This window comes from Pleurodeles waltl, unplaced genomic scaffold (assembly GCF_031143425.1).
Source record: "Pleurodeles waltl isolate 20211129_DDA unplaced genomic scaffold, aPleWal1.hap1.20221129 scaffold_91, whole genome shotgun sequence".
NCBI lineage: Eukaryota > Metazoa > Chordata > Amphibia > Caudata > Salamandridae > Pleurodeles > Pleurodeles waltl.
The window spans coordinates 1,189,629-1,212,500 of NW_027150403.1; the positions used below are offsets into that span (position 1 = coordinate 1,189,629).

General features: G+C 48.2%; 11 non-coding genes across 11 annotated transcripts; all 11 read left to right on the plus strand.

Moving 5' to 3' along the window:
* The first annotated feature begins 136 nt into the window (after positions 1 to 136).
* Positions 137 to 248, plus strand: TRNAL-CAA (transfer RNA leucine (anticodon CAA)). Its single transcript has 2 exons — positions 137 to 174; positions 203 to 248. It is a non-coding gene; the product is annotated as a tRNA-Leu (tRNA).
* A 4,186-nt stretch (positions 249 to 4,434) lies between these two features.
* TRNAP-AGG (transfer RNA proline (anticodon AGG)) lies at positions 4,435 to 4,506 on the plus strand. The gene has a single exon. It is a non-coding gene; the product is annotated as a tRNA-Pro (tRNA).
* A 768-nt stretch (positions 4,507 to 5,274) lies between these two features.
* TRNAL-CAA (transfer RNA leucine (anticodon CAA)) lies at positions 5,275 to 5,386 on the plus strand. Its single transcript has 2 exons — positions 5,275 to 5,312; positions 5,341 to 5,386. It is a non-coding gene; the product is annotated as a tRNA-Leu (tRNA).
* Positions 5,387 to 8,016: 2,630 nt separating this feature from the next.
* Positions 8,017 to 8,088, plus strand: TRNAP-AGG (transfer RNA proline (anticodon AGG)). The gene has a single exon. It is a non-coding gene; the product is annotated as a tRNA-Pro (tRNA).
* A 3,500-nt stretch (positions 8,089 to 11,588) lies between these two features.
* TRNAP-AGG (transfer RNA proline (anticodon AGG)) lies at positions 11,589 to 11,660 on the plus strand. The gene has a single exon. It is a non-coding gene; the product is annotated as a tRNA-Pro (tRNA).
* A 388-nt stretch (positions 11,661 to 12,048) lies between these two features.
* On the plus strand, positions 12,049 to 12,121 carry TRNAV-CAC (transfer RNA valine (anticodon CAC)). The gene has a single exon. It is a non-coding gene; the product is annotated as a tRNA-Val (tRNA).
* Positions 12,122 to 12,428: 307 nt separating this feature from the next.
* Positions 12,429 to 12,540, plus strand: TRNAL-CAA (transfer RNA leucine (anticodon CAA)). Its single transcript has 2 exons — positions 12,429 to 12,466; positions 12,495 to 12,540. It is a non-coding gene; the product is annotated as a tRNA-Leu (tRNA).
* A 3,079-nt stretch (positions 12,541 to 15,619) lies between these two features.
* TRNAV-CAC (transfer RNA valine (anticodon CAC)) lies at positions 15,620 to 15,692 on the plus strand. The gene has a single exon. It is a non-coding gene; the product is annotated as a tRNA-Val (tRNA).
* A 307-nt stretch (positions 15,693 to 15,999) lies between these two features.
* Positions 16,000 to 16,111, plus strand: TRNAL-CAA (transfer RNA leucine (anticodon CAA)). Its single transcript has 2 exons — positions 16,000 to 16,037; positions 16,066 to 16,111. It is a non-coding gene; the product is annotated as a tRNA-Leu (tRNA).
* Positions 16,112 to 18,736: 2,625 nt separating this feature from the next.
* On the plus strand, positions 18,737 to 18,808 carry TRNAP-AGG (transfer RNA proline (anticodon AGG)). The gene has a single exon. It is a non-coding gene; the product is annotated as a tRNA-Pro (tRNA).
* Positions 18,809 to 19,196: 388 nt separating this feature from the next.
* Positions 19,197 to 19,269, plus strand: TRNAV-CAC (transfer RNA valine (anticodon CAC)). Its single transcript has one exon. It is a non-coding gene; the product is annotated as a tRNA-Val (tRNA).
* Positions 19,270 to 22,872: the final 3,603 nt, after the last annotated feature.

The window sequence follows — 22,872 nt, forward strand, 5'->3', positions numbered from 1 at the left end:
TTGTTCTGTTTTTTTTTTTTTTTCTTGACCATGTTATATTGTGGGGCCTTTAAAGCTGTGACTTTGATAGGAACATTGCAAGTGGCAAAATCAACAAGTGCAGACTGAAGAGTCCGACCTGCACACTGTTTTGGCTGTCAGGATGGCCGAGTGGTCTAAGGCGCCAGACTCAAGAGAGCTTGATCTTCAGTGAAGCTGAGCCTTCTGGTCTCTTCATGGAGGCGTGGGTTCAAATCCCACTTCTGACAGGTGTATTTTCTTCCCTTAAATCTTGCTCTGCTTGCAGAGCCAGCTCCTCACACCACTATCTTTGGAAGCTGCTGTGGCATGTGAGGAGAAATCCACCAACCCATCGGCTGGGCCCTCAATCAAAATTCTGTGTATTACTGGAAGGGGCGTCTCAGGCACACCTTCTGTTAGAGCTGCACTTTATGACAGTAACTACCATGCTGGTTTCTACTTAAGCAGTTGATTCTATCGTTTGAAGTGAGGCTCTCCTGCCACCTTTTGGGCAAAGAAGACTCTGCCCCTGCAACAACACAGGCAGACAAGCTCAAACTAGGTTTCTTGGTTAGGTGGGCGGAGCATATTGGCAATGGTGCCTCCTCGTGACTTGCAATTTACATGAAGAAGACAGAGAGGCAGCTGGGAGTAGGCAGTACCCATGAACCCCTGAACACTGTCTTGCGACTAGCACACAATTCTGAAATGAGGCGGGGGAAAGGAGGTGATTTCCCCATCAAGGGCCATTCCGGGAAATCAGCCACCCTGCGTCTCCCAGGTGAGTGTTTCAGGCCTATGAGCCACTAAAATAAATCTCACCTGATCGAGCGCTGATCGAGCAAGTGTGTTTGAATCCAAGAGGCATGCTCCTCTGGCTCAAGAGCTAGCAGGCCCTTCAGTGCTTCTGGTTGGGAAGTCTAAGGTGCAAGGGTCCATGACTAGCAGCGGGTTACAACTACCAGAAAGGGTCTGCTTTTCACATCAGTCCCCTAGTTCAGCTCACTGGCACAGGGCATTTTGACTACCTCTTGCCTTGCTAGAGACAAACAAAAAATCGTTGACAGAAAACATCAATTGCTATGGCACGCTTAGAGAGAGAGAGCCTCCAAATGGCCCTGCTTTTCTGAAAGACGCTTCAGAAGATGTTTCAAATGACTATGCAGCGGCAGTCTAGTTGGTATAGGGGTATGATTCTCGCTTCGGGTGTGAGAGGACCTCGGTTCAAATCCCAGACAAACCCCTACCTTTATAGGTTCAGTCTGTGTTTTAAACAGGAGTGTTTCTGCTTTTCACTCTTGTAAGATGTCATGTTGCAATGCAATACATGCTTTATACTGGCGTCGAGACGGTTCAGCATCATGAAGGTATGCGAGATTTCTTTGCAACTGCTTTTCTGTGCTGGAGCAGCAGTGCTCGTAGGAACATTACAGGGAGTGCAGAATTATTAGGCAAGTTGTATTTTTGAGGATTAATTTTATTATTGAACAACAACCATGTTCTCAATGAACCCAAAAAACTCATTAATATCAAAGCTGAATATTCTTGGAAGTAGTTTTTAGTTTGTTTTTAGTTTTAGCTATGTTAGGGGGATATCTGTGTGTGCAGGTGACTATTACTGTGCAAAATTATAAGGCAACTTAACAAAAAAAAATATATACCCATTTCAATTATTTATTATTACCAGTGAAACCAATATAACATCTCAACATTCACAAATATACATTTCTGACATTCAAAAACAAAACAAAAACAAATCAGTGACCAATATAGCCACCTTTCTTTGCAAGGACACTCAAAAGCCTGCCATCCATGGATTCTGTCAGTGTTTTGATCTGTTCACCATCAACATTGCGTGCAGCAGCAACCACAGCCTCCCAGACACTGTTCAGAGAGGTGTACTGTTTTCCCTCCTTGTAAATCTCACATTTGATGATGGACCACAGGTTCTCAATGGGGTTCAGATCAGGTGAACAAGGAGGCCATGTCATTAGATTTCCTTCTTTTATACCCTTTCTTGCCAGCCACGCTGTGGAGTACTTGGACGCGTGTGATGGAGCATTGTCCTGCATGAAAACCATGTTTTTCTTGAAGGATGCAGACTTCTTCCTGTACCACTGCTTGAAGAAGGTGTCTTCCAGGAACTGGCAGTAGGACTGGGAGTTGAGCTTGACTCCATCCTCAACCCGAAAAGGCCCCACAAGCTCATCTTTGATGATACCAGCCCAAACCAGTACTCCACCTCCACCTTGCTGGCGTCTGAGTCGGACTGGAGCTCTCTGCCCTTTACCAATCCAGCCACGGGCCCATCCATCTGGCCCATCAAGACTCACTCTCATTTCATCAGTCCATAAAACCTTAGAAAAATCAGTCTTGAGATATTTCTTGGCCCAGTCTTGACGTTTCAGCTTGTGTGTCTTGTTCAGTGTTGGTCGTCTTTCAGCATTTCTTACCTTGGCCATGTCTCTGAGTATTGCACACCTTGTGGTTTTGGGCATTCCAGTGATGTTGCAGCTCTGAAATATGGCCAAACTGGTGGCAAGTGGCATCGTGGCAGCTGCACGCTTGACTTTTCTCAGTTCATGGGCAGTTATTTTGCGCCTTGGTTTTTCCACACACTTCTTGCGACCCTGTTGACTATTTTGAATGAAACGCTTGATTGTTCGATGATCACGCTTCAGAAGCTTTGCAATTTTAAGAGTGCTGCATCCCTCTGCAAGATATCTCACTATTTTTGACTTTTCTGAGCCTGTCAAGTCCTTCTTTTGACCCATTTTGCCAAAGGAAAGGAAGTTGCCTAATAATTATGCACACCTGATATAGGGTGTTGATGTCATTAGACCACACCCCTTCTCATTACAGAGATGCACATCACCTAATATGCTTAATTGGTAGTAGGCTTTCGAGCCTATACAGCTTGGAGTAAGACAACATGCATAAAGAGGATGATGTGGTCAAAATACTCATTTGCCTAATAATTCTGCACTCCCTGTAAATGCACAGTGCTTCTCCATGGTAATTTCGGGTCCAGTTCTGAAATCACCTCTTGGAATGAAAGTGATCCCAGTTCCTTTCTTCCAAGGGAAGAGATTGTGTTCCGGAAGGCTCAGCTTTGAGCGTCATGAACATTGGCCCTCATCCTTGCATCCCAGTCCAATGCATAGCCACATAAAGCAAGCAGGTGTGTCTGTTTCCATAGTGTGGTGGTTCCAGTACAATGCATAGCCACATGAAGCAAGCCGGCAAGTGTGTCTGCTTGTGTAGTGTAGTGGTTATCATGCGCACCTCACATGCGAAAGGTCCCTGGTTCGAGTTGCTGGGCTTTTTCACAGTATTTGCATTTCCTGCCTCACCTGACAGGCAAGCTGAGATAAAAGAGACTGTGTCTATCCCTCACCATCGTGAGGTACTACGCTCCTGGGGCATCTGTCACAGCTCACCAAGAGGAGTTGCGCCAGCTTACGGCAGTCAGTTGCTCACTGTTTGACCTTTGCAATGAAGCCTGAGCCTACAGCATTCAAGCCAGCCAAGGAAGGAAGGTACGAGAGCGAAAATAGCTTTCCTGCCCTCACCAAGAACACACACCTTGAGCAAATAAAGTGCCAGACTTACAAGGCCCTATCGCCACCGGAGCATCACTTTTAGTGACGCCCCGGTGGCACTATGCACTGCGCGGTATTTACAAGATGGCGTTCAGCCACTTTTTGTGGCTTAACACCACCTTGTAAATACGGCCCCTTAGCACGCAGCGCGTTCCCTGGAAGGGGCGTGCAATGGGTGTTGTTGGGAGTGTGCCACAGCAACACCATAGCATTTTGATGCTGCTCCAGATTTAGGAGTTGGCGTAAATCTGCGTCAGCGCCAAAATCCAACGCCATCCCAGGGGTGTCGTTAGAGTGGCGCACTGAGGAGAAATGTTTTCATTTCTCCTTGTTTTTGCTCTTTCTATGTGTGATGCATTCTGCAGCACACATAGAAGTAAGAGCAAATCACCATTGAAGATTTTTTTTTTGGGCAGGAAGGTGTCCCTTCCTGCACAAAAACAATTTCCCCCTCAACGCAGTCATCCTTGTACCATGGTGCAAGAACGGCTGCGTTGGCGCTCAGCAGCTAATTTAGAGCTGGCGCAGGGGGAAGCACAGGGGTGCGCTGTATTCTACTAAATACGGCGCTTTCCTGCATTTTGAAAAATGACGGCACGTGGGGCTTGCAAATTTAGCACAGCGTCGCGCTTAGTCATTTTCTTGTAAATCTGGGCCAAAATGTCTAAAGGATAGAGGCTTTTTATGTCATGTTCGATGAAGACCATGCAAATGACTCTAGTCGTACTGCAAAAGAGAGCACCATGTGCAGTTTCTTGCTTTGGGATGTAGTCTCCCACTCTCTGTCACCAATCCTCCGAGCAGGGTCGGAGCCGTTGCATTTCTGTGCCCAGGCTCGTTGGTCTAGGGGTATGATTCTCGCTTAGGGTGCGAGAGGTCCCGGGTTCAAATCCCGAACGAGCCCATTTTAGCGGAAAACAATCAAATCCTGCTCAAAATACACAACCCCTCAACATTTCTCATTTTACTCGAAGCATTGTTGCGCAAAACATATTTTTTGCCTCAGGCGAAAAATGGATTACAATGCCTTGGCTTCCTTCCTGCTTGCTCTCAGTGCGCCCTGTGTGATGATTTCACAGGCTCTCCTTCCTGGCATTTAGGCATCAGATATTTGTCTGTCTCTGCCCGCAGCTGTGGGATTTTTCAGGACGTCTGAGTGTATGCATGCTGGCCGACACCGCTGCAATTTTCACACTTACCCCTCGCATTCCGAGCAACTGCTGATAAAGTATAGAGGAAATCGTGCAAACATATGAGGGGAACTGTGCTCCTTCAGTCAAATCAGCAAGCTTGTTTCTGTAGTGTAGTGGTTATCACGTTCGCCTCACACGCGAAAAGTCCCCGGTTTGAGACTGGGCAGAAACACTTGGCAGCAGCAGCTTTTGTGTTTGCTCCCTAAAACCTCAGTCTCTCTCAATGCACACTTAGACAGAAATGACCTTTAAAAACTTGTGACCTGTGTAAAACGTGCTTTACTATTGCAGGACGCTAAAAAGTTATCTGCATCCCTCGGTGGTCGTGCATGTGCATTGTTTCTTGTTCTGTTTTTTTTTTTTTTTCTTGGCCATGTTATATTGTGGAGCCTTTAAAGCTGTGACTTTGATAGGAACATTGCAAGCGGCAAAATCAACAAGTGCAGACTGAAGAGTCCGACCTGCACACTGTTTTGGCTGTCAGGATGGCCGAGTGGTCTAAGGCGCCAGACTCAAGAGAGCTTGATCTTCAGTGAAGCTGAGCCTTCTGGTCTCTTCATGGAGGCGTGGGTTCAAATCCCACTTCTGACAGGTGTATTTTCTTCCCTTAAATCTTGCTCTGCTTGCAGAGCCAGCTCCTCAAACCACTATCTTTGGAAGCTGCTGTGGCATGTGAGGAGAAATCCACCAACCCATCGGCTGGGCCCTCAATCAAAATTCTGTGTATTACTGGAAGGGGCGTCTCAGGCACACCTTCTGTTAGAGCTGCACTTTATGACAGTAACTACCATGCTGGTTTCTACTTAAGCAGTTGATTCTATCGTTTGAAGTGAGGCTCTCCTGCCACCTTTTGGGCAAAGAAGACTCTGCCCCTGCAACAACACAGGCAGACAAGCTCAAACTAGGTTTCTTGGTTAGGTGGGCGGAGCATATTGGCAATGGTGCCTCCTCGTGACTTGCAATTTACATGAAGAAGACAGAGAGGCAGCTGGGAGTAGGCAGTACCCATGAACCCCTGAACACTGTCTTGCGACTAGCACACAATTCTGAAATGAGGTGGGGGAAAGGAGGTGATTTCCTCATCAAGGGCCATTCCGGGAAATCAGCCACCCTGCGTCTCCCAGGTGAGTGTTTCAGGCCTATGAGCCACTAATATAAATCTCGCCTGATCGAGCCTCATCGAGCGCTGACCGAGCAAGTGTGCTTGAATCCAAGAGGCATGCTCCTCTGGCTCAAGAGCTAGCAGGCCCTTCAGTGCTTCTGATTGGGAAATCTAAGGAGGAAGGGTCCATGACTAGCAGCGGGTTACAACTACCAGAAAGGGTCTGCTTTTCACATCAGTCCCCTAGTTCAGCTCACTGGCACAGGGCATTTTGACTACCTCTTGCCTTGCTAGAGACAAACAAAAAATCCTTGACAGAAAACATCAATTGCTATGGCACGCTTAGAGAGAGAGAGCCTCCAAATGGCCCTGCTTTTCTGAAAGACGCTTCAGAAGATGTTTCAAATGACTATGCAGCGGCAGTCTAGTTGGTATAGGGGTATGATTCTCGCTTCGGGTGTGAGAGGACCTCGGTTCAAATCCCAGACAAACCCCTACCTTTATAGGTTCAGTCTGTGTTTTAAACAGGAGTATTTCTGCTTTTCACTCTTGTAAGATGTCATGTTGCAATGCAATACATGCTTTATACTGGCGTCGAGACGGTTCAGCATCATCAAGGTATGCGAGATTTCTTTGCAACTGCTTTTCTGTGCTGGAGCAGCAGTGCTCGTAGGAACATTAAATGCACAGTGCTTCTCCATGGTAATTTCGGGTCCAGTTCTGAAATCACCTCTTGGAATGAAAGTGATCCCAGTTCCTTTCTTCCAAGGGAAGAGATCGTGTTCCGGAAGGCTCAGCTTTGAGCGTCATGAACATTGGCCCTCATCCTTGCATCCCAGTCCAATGCATAGCCACATAAAGCAAGCAGGTGTGTCTGTTTCCATAGTGTGGTGGTTCCAGTACAATGCATAGCCACATGAAGCAAGCCGCCAAGTGTGTCTGCTTGTGTAGTGTAGTGGTTATCATGCGCACCTCACATGCGAAAGGTCCCTGGTTCGAGTCGCTGGGCTTTTTCACAGTATTTGCATTTCCTGCCTCACCTGACAGGCAAGCTGAGATAAAAGAGACTGTGTCTATCCCTCACCATCGTGAGGTACTACGCTCCTGGGGCATCTGTCACAGCTCACCAAGAGGAGTTGCGCCAGCTTACGGCAGTCAGTTGCTCACTGTTTGACCTTTGCAATGAAGCCTGAGCCTACAGCATTCAAGCCAGCCAAGGAAGGAAGGTACGAGAGCGAAAATAGCTTTCCTGCCCTCACCAAGAACACACACCTTGAGCAAATAAAGTGCCAGACTTACAAGGCCCTATCGCCACCGGAGCATCACTTTTAGTGACGCCCCGGTGGCACTATGCACTGCGCGGTATTTACAAGATGGCGTTCAGCCATTTTTGTGGCTTAACACCACCTTGTAAATACGGCCCCTTAGCACGCAGCGCGTTCCCTGGAAGGGGCGTGCAATGGGTGTTGTTGGGAGTGTGCCACAGCAACACCATAGCATTTTGATGCTGCTCCAGATTTAGGAGTTGGCGTAAATCTGCGTCAGCGCCAAAATCCAACGCCATCCCAGGGGTGTCGTTAGAGTGGCGCACTGAGGAGAAATGTTTTCATTTCTCCTTGTTTTTGCTCTTTCTATGTGTGATGCATTCTGCAGCACACATAGAAGTAAGAGCAAATCACCATTGAAGATTTTTTTTTTGGGCAGGAAGGTGTCCCTTCCTGCACAAAAACAATTTCCCCCTCAACGCAGTCATCCTTGTACCATGGTGCAAGAACGGCTGCGTTGGCGCTCAGCAGCTAATTTAGAGCTGGCGCAGGGGGAAGCACAGGGGTGCGCTGTATGCTACTAAATACGGCGCTTTCCTGCATTTTGAAAATGACGGCGCGTGGGGCTTGCAAATTTGGCACAGCGTCGCGCTTAGTCATTTTCTTGTAAATCTGGGCCAAAATGTCTAAAGGATAGAGGCTTTTTATGTCATGTTCGATGAAGACCATGCAAATGACTCTAGTCGTACTGCAGAAGAGAGCACCATGTGCAGTTTCTTGCTTTGGGATGTAGTCTCCCACTCTCTGTCACCAATCCTCCGAGCAGGGTCGGAGCCGTTGCATTTCTGTGCCCAGGCTCGTTGGTCTAGGGGTATGATTCTCGCTTAGGGTGCGAGAGGTCCCGGGTTCAAATCCCGGACGAGCCCATTTTAGCGGAAAACAATCAAATCCTGCTCAAAATACACAACCCCTCAACATTTCTCATTCCACTTGAAGCATTGTTGCGCAAAACATATTTTTTGCCTCAGGCGAAAAATGGATTACAATGCCTTGGCTTCCTTCCTGCTTGCTCTCAGTGCGCCCTGTGTGATGATTTCACAGGCTCTCCTTCCTGGCATTTAGGCATCAGATATTTGTCTGTCTCTGCCCGCAGCTGTGGGATTTTTCAGGACGTCTGAGTGTATGCATGCTGGCCGACACCGCTGCAATTTTCACACTTACCCCTCGCATTCCGAGCAACTGCTGATAAAGTATAGAGGAAATCGTGCAAACATATGAGGGGAACTGTGCTCCTTCAGTCAAATCAGCAAGCTTGTTTCTGTAGTGTAGTGGTTATCACGTACGCCTCACACGCGAAAAGTCCCCGGTTTGAGACCGGGCAGAAACACTTGGCAGCAGCAGCTTTTGTGTTTGCTCCCTAAAACCTCAGTCTCTCTCAATGCACACTTAGACAGAAATGACCTTTAAAAACTTGTGACCTGTGTAAAACGTGCTTTACTATTGCAGGACGCTAAAAAGTTATCTGCATCCCTCGGTGGTCGTGCATGTGCATTGTTTCTTGTTCTGTTTTTTTTTTTTTTTCTTGACCATGTTATATTGTGGGGCCTTTAAAGCTGTGACTTTGATAGGAACATTGCAAGCGGCAAAATCAACAAGTGCAGACTGAAGAGTCCGACCTGCACACTGTTTTGGCTGTCAGGATGGCCGAGTGGTCTAAGGCGCCAGACTCAAGAGAGCTTGATCTTCAGTGAAGCTGAGCCTTCTGGTCTCTTCATGGAGGCGTGGGTTCAAATCCCAATTCTGACAGGTGTATTTTCTTCCCTTAAATCTTGCTCTGCTTGCAGAGCCAGCTCCTCACACCACTATCTTTGGAAGCTGCTGTGGCATGTGAGGAGAAATCCACCAACCCATCGGCTGGGCCCTCAATCAAAATTCTGTGTATTACTGGAAGGGGCGTCTCAGGCACACCTTCTGTTAGAGCTGCACTTTATGACAGTAACTACCATGATGGTTTCTACTTAAGCAGTTGATTCTATCGTTTGAAGTGAGGCTCTCCTGCCACCTTTTGGGCAAAGAAGACTCTGCCCCTGCAACAACACAGGCAGACAAGCTCAAACTAGGTTTCTTGGTTAGGTGGGCGGAGCATATTGGCAATGGTGCCTCCTCGTGACTTGCAATTTACATGAAGAAGACAGAGAGGCAGCTGGGAGTAGGCAGTACCCATGAACCCCTGAACACTGTCTTGCGACTAGCACACAATTCTGAAATGAGGCGGGGGAAAGGAGGTGATTTCCCCATCAAGGGCCATTCCGGGAAATCAGCCACCCTGCGTCTCCCAGGTGAGTGTTTCAGGCCTATGAGCCACTAATATAAATCTCGCCTGATCGAGCGCTGATCGAGCAAGTGTGCTTGAATCCAAGAGGCATGCTCCTCTGGCTCAAGAGCTAGCAGGCCCTTCAGTGCTTCTGGTTGGGAAGTCTAAGGTGCAAGGGTCCATGACTAGCAGCGGGTTACAACTACCAGAAAGGGTCTGCTTTTCACATCAGTCCCCTAGTTCAGCTCACTGGCACAGGGCATTTTGACTACCTCTTGCCTTGCTAGAGACAAACAAAAAATCCTTGACAGAAAACATCAATTGCTATGGCACGCTTAGAGAGAGAGAGCCTCCAAATGGCCCTGCTTTTCTGAAAGACGCTTCAGAAGATGTTTCAAATGACTATGCAGCGGCAGTCTAGTTGGTATAGGGGTATGATTCTCGCTTCGGGTGTGAGAGGACCTCGGTTCAAATCCCAGACAAACCCCTACCTTTATAGGTTCAGTCTGTGTTTTAAACAGGAGTATTTCTGCTTTTCACTCTTGTAAGATGTCATGTTGCAATGCAATACATGCTTTATACTGGCGTCGAGACGGTTCAGCATCATCAAGGTATGCGAGATTTCTTTGCAACTGCTTTTCTGTGCTGGAGCAGCAGTGCTCGTAGGAACATTAAATGCACAGTGCTTCTCCATGGTAATTTCGGGTCCAGTTCTGAAATCACCTCTTGGAATGAAAGTGATCCCAGTTCCTTTCTTCCAAGGGAAGAGATCGTGTTCCGGAAGGCTCAGCTTTGAGCGTCATGAACATTGGCCCTCATCCTTGCATCCCAGTCCAATGCATAGCCACATAAAGCAAGCAGGTGTGTCTGTTTCCATAGTGTGGTGGTTCCAGTACAATGCATAGCCACATGAAGCAAGCCGCCAAGTGTGTCTGCTTGTGTAGTGTAGTGATTATCATGCGCACCTCACATGCGAAAGGTCCCTGGTTCGAGTCGCTGGGCTTTTTCACAGTATTTGCATTTCCTGCCTCACCTGACAGGCAAGCTGAGATAAAAGAGACTGTGTCTATCCCTCACCATCGTGAGGTACTACGCTCCTGAGGCATCTGTCACAGCTCACCAAGAGGAGTTGCGCCAGCTTACGGCAGTCAGTTGCTCACTGTTTGACCTTTGCAATGAAGCCTGAGCCTACAGCATTCAAGCCAGCCAAGGAAGGAAGGTACGAGAGCGAAAATAGCTTTCCTGCCCTCACCAAGAACACACACCTTGAGCAAATAAAGTGCCAGACTTACAAGGCCCTATCGCCACCGGAGCATCACTTTTAGTGACGCCCCGGTGGCACTATGCACTGCGCGGTATTTACAAGATGGCGTTCAGCCATTTTTGTGGCTTAACACCACCTTGTAAATACGGCCCCTTAGCACGCAGCGCGTTCCCTGGAAGGGGCGTGCAATGGGTGTTGTTGGGAGTGTGCCACAGCAACACCATAGCATTTTGATGCTGCTCCAGATTTAGGAGTTGGCGTAAATCTGCGTCAGCGCCAAAATCCAACGCCATCCCAGGGGTGTCGTTAGAGTGGCGCACTGAGGAGAAATGTTTTCATTTCTCCTTGTTTTTGCTCTTTCTATGTGTGATGCATTCTGCAGCACACATAGAAGTAAGAGCAAATCACCATTGAAGATTTTTTTTTTGGGCAGGAAGGTGTCCCTTCCTGCACAAAAACAATTTCCCCCTCAACGCAGTCATCCTTGTACCATGGTGCAAGAACGGCTGCGTTGGCGCTCAGCAGCTAATTTAGAGCTGGCGCAGGGGGAAGCACAGGGGTGCGCTGTATTCTACTAAATACGGCGCTTTCCTGCATTTTGAAAATGACGGCGCGTGGGGCTTGCAAATTTGGCACAGCGTCGCGCTTAGTCATTTTCTTGTAAATCTGGGCCAAAATGTCTAAAGGATAGAGGCTTTTTATGTCATGTTCGATGAAGACCATGCAAATGACTCTAGTCGTACTGCAGAAGAGAGCACCATGTGCAGTTTCTTGCTTTGGGATGTAGTCTCCCACTCTCTGTCACCAATCCTCCGAGCAGGGTCGGAGCCGTTGCATTTCTGTGCCCAGGCTCGTTGGTCTAGGGGTATGATTCTCGCTTAGGGTGCGAGAGGTCCCGGGTTCAAATCCCGGACGAGCCCATTTTAGCGGAAAACAATCAAATCCTGCTCAAAATACACAACCCCTCAACATTTCTCATTCCACTTGAAGCATTGTTGCGCAAAACATATTTTTTGCCTCAGGCGAAAAATGGATTACAATGCCTTGGCTTCCTTCCTGCTTGCTCTCAGTGCACCCTGTGTGATGATTTCACAGGCTCTCCTTCCTGGCATTTAGGCATCAGATATTTGTCTGTCTCTGCCCGCAGCTGTGGGATTTTTCAGGACGTCTGAGTGTATGCATGCTGGCCGACACCGCTGCAATTTTCACACTTACCCCTCGCATTCCGAGCAACTGCTGATAAAGTATAGAGGAAATCGTGCAAACATATGAGGGGAACTGTGCTCCTTCAGTCAAATCAGCAAGCTTGTTTCTGTAGTGTAGTGGTTATCACGTTCGCCTCACACGCGAAAAGTCCCCGGTTTGAGACCGGGCAGAAACACTTGGCAGCAGCAGCTTTTGTGTTTGCTCCCTAAAACCTCAGTCTCTCTCAATGCACACTTAGACAGAAATGACCTTTAAAAACTTGTGACCTGTGTAAAACGTGCTTTACTATTGCAGGACGCTAAAAAGTTATCTGCATCCCTCGGTGGTCGTGCATGTGCATTGTTTCTTGTTCTGTTTTTTTTTTTTTTTCTTGACCATGTTATATTGTGGGGCCTTTAAAGCTGTGACTTTGATAGGAACATTGCAAGCGGCAAAATCAACAAGTGCAGACTGAAGAGTCCGACCTGCACACTGTTTTGGCTGTCAGGATGGCCGAGTGGTCTAAGGCGCCAGACTCAAGAGAGCTTGATCTTCAGTTAACATGAGCCTTCTGGTCTCTTCATGGAGGCGTGGGTTCAAATCCCACTTCTGACAGGTGTATTTTCTTCCCTTAAATCTTGCTCTGCTTGCAGAGCCAGCTCCTCACACCACTATCTTTGGAAGCTGCTGTGGCATGTGAGGAGAAATCCACCAACCCATCGGCTGGGCCCTCAATCAAAATTCTGTGTATTACTGGAAGGGGCGTCTCAGGCACACCTTCTGTTAGAGCTGCACTTTATGACAGTAACTACCATGATGGTTTCTACTTAAGCAGTTGATTCTATCGTTTGAAGTGAGGCTCTCCTGCCACCTTTTGGGCAAAGAAGACTCTGCCCCTGCAACAACACAGGCAGACAAGCTCAAACTAGGTTTCTTGGTTAGGTGGGCGGAGCATATTGGCAATGGTGCCTCCTCGTGACTTGCAATTTACATGAAGAAGACAGAGAGGCAGCTGGGAGTAGGCAGTACCCATGAACCCCTGAACACTGTCTTGCGACTAGCACACAATTCTGAAATGAGGCAGGGGAAAGGAGGTGATTTCCCCATCAAGGGCCATTCCGGGAAATCAGCCACCCTGCGTCTCCCAGGTGAGTGTTTCAGGCCTATGAGCCACTAATATAAATCTCGCCTGATCGAGCGCTGATCGAGCAAGTGTGCTTGAATCCAAGAGGCATGCTCCTCTGGCTCAAGAGCTAGCAGGCCCTTCAGTGCTTCTGGTTGGGAAGTCTAAGGTGCAAGGGTCCATGACTAGCAGCGGGTTACAACTACCAGAAAGGGTCTGCTTTTCACATCAGTCCCCTAGTTCAGCTCACTGGCACAGGGCATTTTGACTACCTCTTGCCTTGCTAGAGACAAACAAAAAATCCTTGACAGAAAACATCAATTGCTATGGCACGCTTAGAGAGAGAGAGCCTCCAAATGTCCCTGCTTTTCTGAAAGACGCTTCAGAAGATGTTTCAAATTACTATGCAGCGGCAGTCTAGTTGGTATAGGGGTATGATTCTCGCTTCGGGTGTGAGAGGACCTCGGTTCAAATCCCAGACAAACCCCTACCTTTATAGGTTCAGTCTGTGTTTTAAACAGGAGTATTTCTGCTTTTCACTCTTGTAAGATGTCATGTTGCAATGCAATACATGCTTTATACTGGCGTCGAGACGGTTCAGCATCATCAAGGTATGCGAGATTTCTTTGCAACTGCTTTTCTGTGCTGGAGCAGCAGTGCTCGTAGGAACATTAAATGCACAGTGCTTCTCCATGGTAATTTCGGGTCCAGTTCTGAAATCACCTTTTGGAATGAAAGTGATCCCAGTTCCTTTCTTCCAAGGGAAGAGATCGTGTTCCGGAAGGCTCAGCTTTGAGCGTCATGAACATTGGCCCTCATCCTTGCATCCCAGTCCAATGCATAGCCACATAAAGCAAGCAGGTGTGTCTGTTTCCATAGTGTGGTGGTTCCAGTACAATGCATAGCCACATGAAGCAAGCCGCCAAGTGTGTCTGCTTGTGTAGTGTAGTGGTTATCATGCGCACCTCACATGCGAAAGGTCCCTGGTTCGAGTCGCTGGGCTTTTTCACAGTATTTGCATTTCCTGCCTCACCTGACAGGCAAGCTGAGATAAAAGAGACTGTGTCTATCCCTCACCATCGTGAGGTACTACGCTCCTGGGGCATCTGTCACAGCTCACCAAGAGGAGTTGCGCCAGCTTACGGCAGTCAGTTGCTCACTGTTTGACCTTTGCAATGAAGCCTGAGCCTACAGCATTCAAGCCAGCCAAGGAAGGAAGGTACGAGAGCGAAAATAGCTTTCCTGCCCTCACCAAGAACACACACCTTGAGCAAATAAAGTGCCAGACTTACAAGGCCCTATCGCCACCGGAGCATCACTTTTAGTGACGCCCCGGTGGCACTATGCACTGCGCGGTATTTACAAGATGGCGTTCAGCCACTTTTTGTGGCTTAACACCACCTTGTAAATACGGCCCCTTAGCACGCAGCGCGTTCCCTGGAAGGGGCGTGCAATGGGTGTTGTTGGGAGTGTGCCACAGCAACACCATAGCATTTTGATGCTGCTCCAGATTTAGGAGTTGGCGTAAATCTGCGTCAGCGCCAAAATCCAACGCCATCCCAGGGGTGTCGTTAGAGTGGCGCACTGAGGAGAAATGTTTTCATTTCTCCTTGTTTTTGCTCTTTCTATGTGTGATGCATTCTGCAGCACACATAGAAGTAAGAGCAAATCACCATTGAAGATTTTTTTTTTGGGCAGGAAGGTGTCCCTTCCTGCACAAAAACAATTTCCCCCTCAACGCAGTCATCCTTGTACCATGGTGCAAGAACGGCTGCGTTGGCGCTCAGCAGCTAATTTAGAGCTGGCGCAGGGGGAAGCACAGGGGTGCGCTGTATTCTACTAAATACGGCGCTTTCCTGCATTTTGAAAATGACGGCGCGTGGGGCTTGCAAATTTGGCACAGCGTCGCGCTTAGTCATTTTCTTGTAAATCTGGGCCAAAATGTCTAAAGGATAGAGGCTTTTTATGTCATGTTCGATGAAGACCATGCAAATGACTCTAGTCGTACTGCAGAAGAGAGCACCATGTGCAGTTTCTTGCTTTGGGATGTAGTCTCCCACTCCCTGTCACCAATCCACCGAGCAGGGTCGGAGCCGTTGCATTTCTGTGCCCAGGCTCGTTGGTCTAGGGGTATGATTCTCACTTAGGGCGAGAGGTCCCGGGTTCAAATCCCGGACGAGCCCATTTTAGCGGAAAACAATCAAATCCTGCTCAAAATACACAACCCCTCAACATTTCTCATTCCACTTGAAGCATTGTTGCGCAAAACATATTTTTTGCCTCAGGCGAAAAATGGATTACAATGCCTTGGCTTCCTTCCTGCTTGCTCTCAGTGCGCCCTGTGTGATGATTTCACAGGCTCTCCTTCCTGGCATTTAGGCATCAGATATTTGTCTGTCTCTGCCCGCAGCTGTGGGATTTTTCAGGACGTCTGAGTGTATGCATGCTGGCCGACACCGCTGCAATTTTCACACTTACCCCTCGCATTCCGAGCAACTGCTGATAAAGTATAGAGGAAATCGTGAAAACATATGAGGGGAACTGTGCTCCTTCAGTCATATCAGCAAGCTTGTTTCTGTAGTGTAGTGGTTATCACGTTCGCCTCACACGCGAAAAGTCCCCGGTTTGAGACCGGGCAGAAACACTTGGCAGCAGCAGCTTTTGTGTTTGCTCCCTAAAACCTCAGTCTCTCTCAATGCACACTTAGACAGAAATGACCTTTAAAAACTTGTGACCTGTGTAAAACGTGCTTTACTATTGCAGGACGCTAAAAAGTTATCTGCATCCCTCGGTGGTCGTGCATGTGCATTGTTTCTTGTTCTGTTTTTTTTTTTTTTTCTTGACCATGTTATATTGTGGGGCCTTTAAAGCTGTGACTTTGATAGGAACATTGCAAGCGGCAAAATCAACAAGTGCAGACTGAAGAGTCCGACCTGCACACTGTTTTGGCTGTCAGGATGGCCGAGTGGTCTAAGGCGCCAGACTCAAGAGAGCTTGATCTTCAGTGAAGCTGAGCCTTCTGGTCTCTTCATGGAGGCGTGGGTTCAAATCCCACTTCTGACAGGTGTATTTTCTTCCCTTAAATCTTGCTCTGCTTGCAGAGCCAGCTCCTCACACCACTATCTTTGGAAGCTGCTGTGGCATGTGAGGAGAAATCCACCAACCCATCGGCTGGGCCCTCAATCAAAATTCTGTGTATTACTGGAAGGGGCGTCTCAGGCACACCTTCTGTTAGAGCTGCACTTTATGACAGTAACTACCATGCTGGTTTCTACTTAAGCAGTTGATTCTATCGTTTGAAGTGAGGCTCTCCTGCCACCTTTTGGGCAAAGAAGACTCTGCCCCTGCAACAACACAGGCAGACAAGCTCAAACTAGGTTTCTTGGTTAGGTGGGCGGAGCATATTGGCAATGGTGCCTCCTCGTGACTTGCAATTTACATGAAGAAGACAGAGAGGCAGCTGGGAGTAGGCAGTACCCATGAACCCCTGAACACTGTCTTGCGACTAGCACACAATTCTGAAATGAGGCGGGGGAAAGGAGGTGATTTCCCCATCAAGGGCCATTCCGGGAAATCAGCCACCCTGCGTCTCCCAGGTGAGTGTTTCAGGCCTATGAGCCACTAATATAAATCTCGCCTGATCGAGCGCTGATCGAGCAAGTGTGCTTGAATCCAAGAGGCATGCTCCTCTGGCTCAAGAGCTAGCAGGCCCTTCAGTGCTTCTGGTTGGGAAGTCTAAGGTGCAAGGGTCCATGACTAGCAGCGGGTTACAACTACCAGAAAGGGTCTGCTTTTCACATCAGTCCCCTAGTTCAGCTCACTGGCACAGGGCATTTTGACTACCTCTTGCCTTGCTAGAGACAAACAAAAAATCCTTGACAGAAAACATCAATTGCTATGGCACGCTTAGAGAGAGAGAGCCTCCAAATGGCCCTGCTTTTCTGAAAGACGCTTCAGAAGATGTTTCAAATGACTATGCAGCGGCAGTCTAGTTGGTATAGGGGTATGATTCTCGCTTCGGGTGTGAGAGGACCTCGGTTCAAATCCCAGACAAACCCCTACCTTTATAGGTTCAGTCTGTGTTTTAAACAGGAGTGTTTCTGCTTTTCACTCTTGTAAGATGTCATGTTGCAATGCAATACATGCTTTATACTGGCGTCGAGACGGTTCAGCATCATGAAGGTATGCGAGATTTCTTTGCAACTGCTTTTCTGTGCTGGAGCAGTAGTGCTCGTAGGAACATTACGTAAATGCACAGTGCTTCTCCATGGTAATTTCGGGTCCAGTTCTGAAATCACCTCTTGGAATGAAAGTGATCCCAGTTCCTTTCTTCCAAGGGAAGAGATCGTGTTCCGGAAGGCTCAGCTTTGAGCGTCATGAACATTGGCCCTCATCCTTGCATCCCAGTCCAATGCATAGCCACATAAAGCAAGCAGGTGTGTCTGTTTCCATAGTGTGGTGGTTCCAGTACAATGCATAGCCACATGAAGCAAGCCGGCAAGTGTGTCTGTTTGTGTAGTGTAGTGGTTATCATGCGCACCTCACATGCGAAAGGTCCCTGGTTCGAGTCGCTGGGCTTTTTCACAGTATTTGCATTTCCTGCCTCACCTGACAGGCAAGCTGAGATAAAAGAGACTGTGTCTATCCCTCACCATCGTGAGGTACTACGCTCCTGGGGCATCTGTCACAGCTCACCAAGAGGAGTTGCGCCAGCTTACGGCAGTCAGTTGCTCACTGTTTGACCTTTGCAATGAAGCCTGAGCCTACAGCATTCAAGCCAGCCAAGGAAAGAAGGTACGAGAGCGAAAATAGCTTTCCTGCCCTCACCAAGAACACACACCTTGAGCAAATAAAGTGCCAGACTTACAAGGCCCTATCGCCACCGGAGCATCACTTTTAGTGACGCCCCGGTGGCACTATGCACTGCGCGGTATTTACAAGATGGCGTTCAGCCACTTTTTGTGGCTTAACACCACCTTGTAAATACGGCCCCTAAGCACGCAGCGCGTTCCCTGGAAGGGGCGTGCAATGGGTGTTGTTGGGAGTGTGCCACAGCAACACCATAGCATTTTGATGCTGCTCCAGATTTAGGAGTTGGCGTAAATCTGCGTCAGCGCCAAAATCCAACGCCATCCCAGGGGTGTCGTTAGAGTGGCGCACTGAGGAGAAATGTTTTCATTTCTCCTTGTTTTTGCTCTTTCTATGTGTGATGCATTCTGCAGCACACATAGAAGTAAGAGCAAATCACCATTGAAGATTTTTTTTGGGGGCAGGAAGGTGTCCCTTCCTGCACAAAAACTATTTCCCCCTCAACGCAGTCATCCTTGTACCATGGTGCAAGAACGGCTGCGTTGGCGCTCAGCAGCTAATTTAGAGCTGGCGTAGGGGGAAACACAGGGGTGCGCTGTATTCTACTAAATACGGCGCTTTCCTGCATTTTGAAAATGACGGCACGTGGGGCTTGCAAATTTGGCACAGCGTCGCGCTTAGTAATTTTCTTGTAAATCTGGGCCAAAATGTCTAAAGGATAGAGGCTTTTTATGTCATGTTCGATGAAGACCATGCAAATGACTCTAGTCGTACTGCAGAAGAGAGCACCATGTGCAGTTTCTTGCTTTGGGATGTAGTCTCCCACTCTGTGTCACCAATCCTCCGAGCAGGGTCGGAGCCGTTGCATTTCTGTGCCCAGGCTCGTTGGTCTAGGGGTATGATTCTCGCTTAGGGTGCGAGAGGTCCCGGGTTCAAATCCCGGACGAGCCCATTTTAGCGGAAAACAATCAAATCCTGCTCAAAATACACAACCCCTCAACATTTCTCATTTTACTCGAAGCATTGTTGCGCAAAACATATTTTTTGCCTCAGGCGAAAAATGGATTACAAAGCCTTGGCTTCCTTCCTGCTTGCTCTCAGTGCGCCCTGTGTGATGATTTCACAGGCTCTCCTTCCTGGCATTTAGGCATCAGATATTTGTCTGTCTCTGCCCGCAGCTGTGGGATTTTTCAGGACGTCTGAGTGTATGCATGCTGGCCGACACCACTGCAATTTTCACACTTACCCCTCGCATTCCGAGCAACTGCTGATAAAGTATAGAGGAAATCGTGCAAACATATGAGGGGAACTGTGCTCCTTCAGTCAAATCAGCAAGCTTGTTTCTGTAGTGTAGTGGTTATCACGTTCGCCTCACACGCGAAAAGTCCCCGGTTTGAGACCGGGCAGAAACACTTGGCAGCAGCAGCTTTTGTGTTTGCTCCCTAAAACCTCAGTCTCTCTCAATGCACACTTAGACAGAAATGACCTTTAAAAACTTGTGACCTGTGTAAAACGTGCTTTACTATTGCAGGACGCTAAAAAGTTATCTGCATCCCTCTGTGGTCGTGCATGTGCATTGTATCTTGTTCTGTTTTTTTTTTTTTTTCTTGGCCATGTTATATTGTGGGGCCTTTAAAGCTGTGACTTTGATAGGAACATTGCAAGCGGCAAAATCAACAAGTGCAGACTGAAGAGTCCGACCTGCACACTGTTTTGGCTGTCAGGATGGCCGAGTGGTCTAAGGCGCCAGACTCAAGAGAGCTTGATCTTCAGTGAAGCTGAGCCTTCTGGTCTCTTCATGGAGGTGTGGGTTCAAATCCCACTTCTGACAGGTGTATTTTCTTCCCTTAAATCTTGCTCTGCTTGCAGAGCCAGCTCCTCACACCACTATCTTTGGAAGCTGCTGTGGCATGTGAGGAGAAATCCACCAACCCATCGGCTGGGCCCTCAATCAAAATTCTGTGTATTACTGGAAGGGGCGTCTCAGGCACACCTTCTGTTAGAGCTGCACTTTATGACAGTAACTACCATGCTGGTTTCTACTTAAGCAGTTGATTCTATCGTTTGAAGTGAGGCTCTCCTGCCACCTTTTGGGCAAAGAAGACTCTGCCCCTGCAACAACACAGGCAGACAAGCTCAAACTAGGTTTCTTGGTTAGGTGGGCGGAGCATATTGGCAATGGTGCCTCCTCGTGACTTGCAATTTACATGAAGAAGACAGATAGGCAGCTGGGAGTTGGCAGTACCCATGAACCCCTGAACACTGTCTTGCGACTAGCACACAATTCTGAAATGAGGCGGGGGAAAGGAGGTGATTTCCCCATCAAGGGCCATTCCGGGAAATCAGCCACCTTGCGTCTCCCAGGTGAGTGTTTCAGGCCTATGAGCCACTAATATAAATCTCGCCTGATCAAGCCTGATCGAGCGCTGATCGAGCAAGTGTGCTTGAATCCAAGAGGCATGCTCCTCTGGCTCAAGAGCTAGCAGGCCCTTCAGTGCTTCTGGTTGGGAAGTCTAAGGTGCAAGGGTCCATGACTAGCAGCGGGTTACAACTACCAGAAAGGGTCTGCTTTTCACATCAGTCCCCTAGTTCAGCTCACTGGCACAGGGCATTTTGACTACCTCTTGCCTTGCTAGAGACAAACAAAAAATCCTTGACAGAAAACATCAATTGCTATGGCACGCTTAGAGAGAGAGAGCCTCCAAATGGCCCTGCTTTTCTGAAAGACGCTTCAGAAGATGTTTCAAATGACTATGCAGCGGCAGTCTAGTTGGTATAGGGGTATGATTCTCGCTTCAGGTGTGAGAGGACCTCGGTTCAAATCCCAGACAAACCCCTACCTTTATAGGTTCAGTCTGTGTTTTAAACAGGAGTATTTCTGCTTTTCACTCTTGTAAGATGTCATGTTGCAATGCAATACATGCTTTATACTGGCGTTGAGACGGTTCAGCATCATGAAGGTATGCGAGATTTCTTTGCAACTGCTTTTCTGTGCTGGAGCAGCAGTGCTCGTAGGAACATTAAATGCACAGTGCTTCTCCATGGTAATTTCGGGTCCAGTTCTGAAATCACCTCTTGGAATGAAAGTGATCCCAGTTCCTTTCTTCCAAGGGAAGAGATCGTGTTCCGGAAGGCTCAGCTTTGAGCGTCATGAACATTGGCCCTCATCCTTGCATCCCAGTCCAATGCATAGCCACATAAAGCAAGCAGGTGTGTCTGTTTCCATAGTGTGGTGGTTCCAGTACAATGCATAGCCACATGAAGCAAGCCGGCAAGTGTGTCTGTTTGTGTAGTGTAGTTGTTATCATGCGCACCTCACATGCGAAAGGTCCCTGGTTCGAGTTGCTGGGCTTTTTCACAGTATTTGCATTTCCTGCCTCACCTGACAGGCAAGCTGAGATAAAAGAGACTGTGTCTATCCCTCACCATCGTGAGGTACTACGCTCCTGGGGCATCTGTCACAGCTCACCAAGAGGAGTTGCGCCAGCTTACGGCAGTCAGTTGCTCACTGTTTGACCTTTGCAATGAAGCCTGAGCCTACAGCATTCAAGCCAGCCAAGGAAGGAAGGTACGAGAGCGAAAATAGCTTTCCTGCCCTCACCAAGAACACACACCTTGAGCAAATAAAGTGCCAGACTTACAAGGCCCTATCGCCACCGGAGCATCACTTTTAGTGACGCCCCGGTGGCACTATGCACTGCGCGGTATTTACAAGATGGCGTTCAGCCACTTTTTGTGGCTTAACACCACCTTGTAAATACGGCCCCTTAGCACGCAGCGCGTTCCCTGGAAGGGGCGTGCAATGGGTGTTGTTGGGAGTGTGCCACAGCAACACCATAGCATTTTGATGCTGCTCCAGATTTAGGAGTTGGCGTAAATCTGCGTCAGCGCCAAAATCCAACGCCATCCCAGGGGTGTCGTTAGAGTGGCGCACTGAGGAGAAATGTTTTCATTTCTCCTTGTTTTTGCTCTTTCTATGTGTGATGCATTCTGCAGCACACATAGAAGTAAGAGCAAATCACCATTGAACATTTTTTTTTTGGGCAGGAAGGTGTCCCTTCCTGCACAAAAACAATTTCCCCCTCAACGCAGTCATCCTTGTACCATGGTGCAAGAACGGCTGCGTTGGCGCTCAGCAGCTAATTTAGAGCTGGCGCAGGGGGAAGCACAGGGGTGCGCTGTATTCTACTAAATACGGCGCTTTCCTGCATTTTGAAAATGACGGCACGTGGGGCTTGCAAATTTGGCACAGCGTCGCGCTTAGTCATTTTCTTGTAAATCTGGGCCAAAATGTCTAAAGGATAGAGGCTTTTTATGTCATGTTCGATGAAGACCATGCAAATGACTCTAGTCGTACTGCAGAAGAGAGCACCATGTGCAGTTTCTTGCTTTGGGATGTAGTCTCCCACTCTGTGTCACCAATCCTCCGAGCAGGGTCGGAGCCGTTGCATTTCTGTGCCCCGGCTCGTTGTTCTAGGGGTATGATTCTCGCTTAGGGTGCGAGAGGTCCCGGGTTCAAATCCCGGACGAGCCCATTTTAGCGGAAAACAATCAAATCCTGCTCAAAATACACAACCCCTCAACATTTCTCATTTTACTCGAAGCATTGTTGCGCAAAACATATTTTTTGCCTCAGGCGAAAAATGGATTACAATGCCTTGGCTTCCTTCCTGCTTGCTCTCAGTGCGCCCTGTGTGATGATTTCACAGGCTCTCCTTCCTGGCATTTAGGCATCAGATATTTGTCTGTCTCTGCCCGCAGCTGTGGGATTTTTCAGGACGTCTGAGTGTATGCATGCTGGCCGACACCGCTGCAATTTTCACACTTACCCCTCGCATTCCGAGCAACTGCTGATAAAGTATAGAGGAAATCGTGCAAACATATGAGGGGAACTGTGCTCCTTCAGTCAAATCAGCAAGCTTGTTTCTGTAGTGTAGTGGTTATCACGTTCGCCTCACACGCAAAAAGTCCCCGGTTTGAGACCGGGCAGAAACACTTGGCAGCAGCAGCTTTTG